The sequence below is a fragment of the Pinus tabuliformis genome, chromosome 4_1 (assembly GCF_031772625.1).
Source record: "Pinus tabuliformis cultivar Carrire ecotype Pingquan chromosome 4_1, CPIR1, whole genome shotgun sequence".
NCBI lineage: Eukaryota > Viridiplantae > Streptophyta > Pinopsida > Pinales > Pinaceae > Pinus > Pinus tabuliformis.
The window spans coordinates 238382606-238389674 of record NC_142303.1 but is presented as its reverse complement, the minus strand read 5'-3'; positions in this window follow the sequence as shown (position 1 = coordinate 238389674).

Here is a 7069-nt window from a genome sequence, read left to right as displayed (position 1 = left end):
TGCTTGGAGGTGGGACCGAATAGACGGCCGGGTACGACTCTAACGAAATTCCTTCCTGTGGTAAAGGAATGGGTAAACTGCCCCCATGTTCATCGGAGTCTATGCTTACGAAAAGAATTTGGACTGTGTCATCCTTGTTCTCTTCGATGACTGTATCATCTGAAAATGGAACCTCTGAAGGCAAGACCGGGTCAACTACCACCTCGACCTTTTGACTTTCGTCTAGTATGGGTTCAGATGGTTTGTCTTCAATGATAGATGCTTCGGCCGACCACTTGGGCGGGCCAGCCGGATTTTCAACTAGTGACAGAGTCGGCAAGAGTTCTTTATATCCAGGAGGAAGTCGTAACGGTGAAACCGGATGATCGTCCAACACTCTGTTAGCCTCGTCTAAGAAGGGACAACGGTGGAGGGCATGGTCGCCTTTGCGCAGTTTACAAGGAAATCTATATTTTCCTTTTTGTCCTAGGGTTTCACTTTCACTAGTCGACGATGTGTTTTCAACATGATCATCAGAGGTTGACGACACCGGGTTGTGCAAACGAGGAGACCAGTCCCTTAAGATCCGAGTGATGTAGGGACAATCTCTATGATAGTGGTCTCCTTTGCAAATGACACATGGTGATTTAGGCCTGATCGGTGCAATGTGTGGATTTTCGCTAGACGATGCTTGGTTGCCCCCTTTCGCTTTTGGATCCTTCTTCTTGTTCTCTTTCTTCTTCTTTTCCTTCTTCTTCTCAGGCACTTGATTTTTGGCTTTACCAACCCCATCAAGCGAAGAGGAGGGAGGAGAGGAAGAATTGGAGGAAGTAGAAGGTGGTGGGTAACTCTGGATTCGTCTAGATGCTGACTCGATTGTTCAATAATTGCGGTGTTCTGAATGACATAGGTTGAGAAGAGCCATACGGGCAAGCCGATTGTCAATCCTGGAAGTGACAATGTGGCCATATGGGGTGCCCCAACATCTCCCCAAGAGGAGAAGGGACTAGGATTTCCTCCAAGGGGAATTCCTTGGTTGGTGGATTCCATTTTCTCAACCTAAGATCAACGTAGGAAAGGGTGATGATTATTCCGTTTAAAATAAATTTTAGATGCTTTAACAGAACTTGTTTTTTCAAATTTAAAGAGTCGAGAAAAAACAAAAGATGACTCTAGTCGCCTTCGATTTTTAATGAGCCTGAAGTGACAAGTGCTCAGATGGACCTTTTCCGTTAAGGAGTCTGAAAAGGAATGAAAGGGACTGCTATGGAAATCTAGGTAGAGGGATTACCAAACCAATCGCAAAACTGTAGAATACTTTTTACGGTATGGCAATCAATCTTCCCGAATGTTGTCTTCAGTGCATTGCGATCGATAGGGCAGCAGGCACGGCTTCCTATGGATAAAGGATTAAGCCTATTGTGGTCTCCCAAAATATACTCGACGGTACATGGGAGCACAAGTCCGTACTGGTACTTATCGTCTCAAAGTGGAGGAATCACCCAACCATCAGTGAGAACAACAGTTACCAGGCTTTATGACGCTGGAATACGTCTCTAGCCTAGACTTCTAGATGTTGTGCGTTAGGTTCCAAAGCGTTGTTAGATTCATTAAATTTATTTTATAGTTTATCTTGCTTAATAAATTTTCCTTTCAGGTTCACCGCGAGATGTAGATGTACAATTCCTAAAATGCAATCTAAGATGATAAATAGTCTTTTATCTTCTTTGTTCAATGAAAATCCTAGCTACTAAGGAAAGACAGTATTCTTTCACAAAGAGCAAAGAGCACACACTAAATGCACTGTCCTAAATCAAACCAATCAAATAGTCTAAATGCAAATGCACATGCATGTATTTGTTTTCGGCTTTCTTAGTATGTGAATGGTAAAAAGAAAGCTAATGCGCAAATCTGAATTACTTTTCAAGCGACAATTACTAACAAGTTTCTTTTCAAAATCAAAAATGGAGACAATCACAACACTTTACGATTTGGAAATGAATACTTGCTTTCGACACTAGAAAAACTACAAATTCAGACCAAATACAATAGTAACAGGGTAATCGACTATCAATAGCAACCAAACTCTTTCCTATGACTGAAAACGACACTTGCGACACTTTCAAATCAAGGGACGACAGTACAATTATGTTACTTTTTACAAAGGAGAACTGAAAATGACTCAACAAATACACAAAAACATTTACAGTTCTTTTGCACAATGGAGGTGGAATATCAGCAAGGAAAGGGGTTTCAAACAGAGATACACTAATTACAAATAGCAAAACTCATGAATAGAACTGAAAAGAATGAACACAGAAACCAAAACTGAGGAACAATGCCTAGTCTAATCAGCACACCTGTAACACAGGGAACTTGAAATGTAGCGCACCTACTACACTCGGGAAGTGCGCTGAATTTCAGATTCACAGAATAGAGCCTGTGCTGGGCCAGAGACGAGACTTTTCTTGGGTTCCGGGTCACAGTTTGCAGTTCAGTTTAGGGGTTTGGCCGAGAAAATGGTAATCAGTAAATCCACAATCAGGGGTAGATCTAAGGAGGTTCCAAGAGCTACGACGAGGGCAATTAGAGAGTTTGTGAATCAGTTGTTTAATTCATAAAAAAATCTCGGAGATTGACTGAAGCGACATTTATCTACTTTGCATTTGCATAGAAAATGCAGTTCGAAAGCTACCTGGCTGGACTTCAGGCTCTGTCTGTAAGTTTATAAAATAAACAACAAAGAAGATAAACAAACAACCTAGTCGCTCCCCAGCGGAGTCACCATTTTGTTACAGGGAAAAGTGTTTACACAAAACTGCTTATCCCACTAAGGTGTGGTAGCTACCTTAGAAACAAACAAAGTAAAGCTACTTTCATTTTTCCTTTATGAAATATAGATGAGAGAAGAACAAAGAAGACCAACCTCCATCTTACGCTTATCTCCTAGTTCGATTCCTCTCTCTCTTGATAGTCTTTCGCTACTTGCTCCCTTGTACGCCCAACTTCACAGAGTACCTGTAGGATCACAGTAGCATAACACTATACAAGAACATGGATCTATAATCATAAACAATCTAGGATCAGATGTAAATTGACCATACAAATGCATAAAACATAAATGACACAAGAGTATGGAGGAAAACTTGAATAGCTTTTATTGATAATCAAGAAAGAGCCAAGGGAGTTACAACCAGTTGTTCTGACCCAGCATCATCCTCTCAGCAAGTAAGCCCTTCTTCGCCTCATACAAAGCTTAGATCACCCAACACTATGATGTTGTCTCAAGAAACCAACAGCAATTCCTTACAAGATGCCAAATTCCAGCCTCTGGATCTCTGGGATGAGGGATCCATATATAGATATCTGTAAGGGAGATGAGTTAGCTTGTGATTTGATTAGTGTCTTCCCTCTGATAGTTCTTGCTTCCATTTGGAGATTGATGATATCTTACTCATCCTTGGTCGAATTCAGAGAGGCAAGTGTCATAGGAGAAGTTTCTGGAAGATTCCATGCCTCTCCACCTCACGGATTGACACTGCCATTTGTCACTTCTCGCCCATCGCACCCGATAGAAGGGCTTTTTGAAATGCAACACACCCACATAGTGTACTTAGGTGAGATGCAACGCACTTTGCCTATGGAGCAGCTGAAATGATCCTGTTTTGACCAGTTTTGAGAAGTTTTTCATGGAGAACTTATGGGAGAAGCTGTAATCAGTTGACCTTGTTCCTTTAGGGGTTAGAACAACACTTTTAGGGACTTAGGAGCCCTTGGTTTATGGACATTTCATGCTTGGGGTTGCAGTGCCCAAAAATGTCTATAACAACAGGTATACCCCATTTATGAAAATCATTATCAAGTACTTCGCTTGTGAAGGTAGGTTCTCCTGGTTGTATGCCTATCACATTAGACTTCTCATGCATTTCACTAGAGTAAAGATGATGAATATCCCTTACTTCATGTTTAAAAACATTGAGAATATGCCACATATTGTAGAGAGGAAGCCATACCCCTAGCAGTTGAATAGCATTTACCATTACTCTTTGATCAAAATCATTGTTATTCACCACTTGAGCCTCCTTAACATGTCATGGGAGGCTTTCATTACTCATGAGATGTTCAAAGGCCCACAAATGTTTCAATCAGTACATCATGAAGAAGGTGGACCTTCAAGCCATGAAAAATTCAAAGAGACTGAAACTGTTGAGGTGCTAGTGTTTGTGACATATAAGAGGGGTACTAGAAAACTTTTTGCAGCTGCCAGGCAAATGCTATCTCCAAAGGGTGTGGAAGGGGCTTTGCCTTCTTCTTCAGTAAAACAGGTACATGTTGAGTAGAAAATCAAGGGCAAGGAAAACATGCAAGAAGAAGATCTTGGTGATGAGCAAGAAAGAGAATTTAATCTTGTTGAGCATGAGGAGCCACATCAGCGCTTTACTTATCATGGAGTTGATGTCATTGACCTGGAAGCACATGATGAAGAAACTGTCAAGGACATCATCATTCAAGAGATAGAAGATAAAATACAATCCTTGGCAGATAACTTAGATAGAGCCAAGTTCATCATCAGATACTTGGAATAGGAAAACAAGCAACTGAGTGACAAACAAGTCCTCATGGAGCTGGAAATAGTTAAAGAAAATAGGCAAATTATCAAGGAGGCTAATGTCCCATTGACCCCTATTGAGCAAGAGACTGACAGTGATAGGGAAACATGGCTTGAGAGGGTCAACATACATCTCGAAGGGCTGATTGAGAAGGCCAACAGGGATAAGAAGATGCTTCGCCACATGGCCTACCATTACATGACCGGCAACAAAATCTGTAACATGAGGATCAGGAAGCTTAAAGATAGGTTAAGGAAGGCTTTAAAGAGAAAAAAGGAGAAAGATAAGTTGAATATATTAGCTAAAGCCTCACTATCCCATCGGAGCAGCTGATGGTGGTGTCCCATGCCAATATTGGGCAAGTTTTGATGATTTTTTCCTTTTCCAAATTTTGCAATTTTTAACACATAGAATTGGCCCAGAAGCATAGCTCCATCGGCGTTACGCTTTTTCCTGGAGCATTTGTTGGATGAAAAATCTTATATATTTCGATTCAGCATGATGAGAGCATCCATCCTAGAAAATTTCAGAAGTTTTGGAGCAAAACTCGCCCACCAAAAGGTCCAAAAACTATCCAAAAATGACCTTTCTGCCTCTTTTTGGATACATAAAAGCTTCCTTGGGAGATTTCCGTTTTGAGGGGGAAAATGACCTCCAAATGAAAAAATTCAAGTTGTTATAGAAACTAGACTAGAAGACCTTTCCAATGAGCCATATTGGGCTGAATTTGGGTAAGGGTAAGGCCTCAAAAGGTGGGTGGAAAGCGGCGTTGTGCTTTTGGCTAATGGCGCTATGCTTTTGGCCACTTTGCCAGAAAAATCAAATTTCGCCTGTCTTCTCTGTAAATTCACTTTCTCTCTCCTCATGGATGATTTTGATGATGTAATTAATGACTTGGCATGTAAATGTAATAGTGAAATGGTCTTAGAGGGTAGATTCATTAGTTGGATGTGGTTTTGGGGTCAATGAATCAGTTTCCATGCTTATAGAGGCAAGTTGTTTCATTGCCTATATTCTTGGTCCCTGTTTGGAAATGGTTGTAAAAGCTCCTGTTCTCTTGGTTTCAACACCTGATGGCTAGCATAGGTGGTTTGATGTCTATATTATGTATTTTTCTGTCATTAGCAAGGGTTGGGTACACTTGGATGCTCTGAACAATATTGTATATCATTTGTAAGCAATTGGCAAGGAAATTAATAGGAGTTGTAGCTATTTTTATGGGATACTTGTGGTATGGTGCTTTTGCATAGTTTGTTCTTCTATTATCAGTTTTTTACATATTTTATGTATGCCACAATCTAATTCATTGCTTCTAGCTGAATGATATCAAGATAGATAGGTAGAATTCATTGTTTGAGAATGATACATGATCTTTACATGCCCTCCTCAACTCCTCACCAGTCTTATACCTCTCACCTCACTTAATTTCTAGTGTAAAATCCTATACCTACCCTGCCCCATAGAACACCCTGTACTCTGACCTAATTTCCTAGACCCAAATTTCCTAGCTCCATTTGATCCAGCACAAAAAGAAAAAAATTCAATCAAAACCCCCTGAGCTAATATAACTTGCATAAAATATTGGTTCATGATCCAGTCATCTTGACTAAGATTCATAAGGAGAGAGCCCTCTCCCAACCTGGTAGGGCTAGCTACTAGGTTAAGCTTGGTTTGTGGTTATCCTAGGATTTCCTTTCTTCATCCTGAGGTCAATCTAGGGTTTAACATAGTGGTGACCATACTAGGGAAAGAAAATCTCATTACACCCCAGTACTATTAAGAAATTTTAAACTTTTAGATGATAGTTTTTGAATTCATTAGGCTAAAAAGTGGGAAGCTGTAAAGCAATATAAAAATGTTGAGAACTCTGAACACACTGGCTTCAAGAAGATACACCAGGTCCAATCCCGATCCCGATCCTCCTCCTATATTTGAAAATCCCAATCTCATTACATGGATACTCAGACAAGAAATTTCACCAAGCCCTAGACCAGTTTTTAGATCTCATTCGTGCCCTCTTGAGTGGCTATTCCTGGAAGATCTCCCTTTTGACGAGTATTTTGGTCTCTCTCTATTTAGAACCACATTTGATAGTGAATTGTTGGACATAGTCCTGGATCCAGAATTCATCAAAGAACTTGAAATCCAATGAGCCAACTTGTTAAGTGATCGAAACCTTTGGGATTCCCCTCAATCATCCCTTACCACTAATAGACTCCCTGAACTCTCTGAGACGGCCTCAACATCTTTTACCTCACCATCATTTCCCCATATTTCTGAAAATCATCCCTCATCTCCCTTCATACCTTCACTCCCTCATTAGCCTATCACTACCCCTCAAACACCCATCACCTCTGTTACATGAACTAACCTTGTTCTCCCAAATCCCCCAGTTTCCCCAACACCAGTTTCAAATCCACTTCAAGTCATGGTTGCCAGATATGCACCCCTCATCCTGCCTCATAATCTGGATGATATGC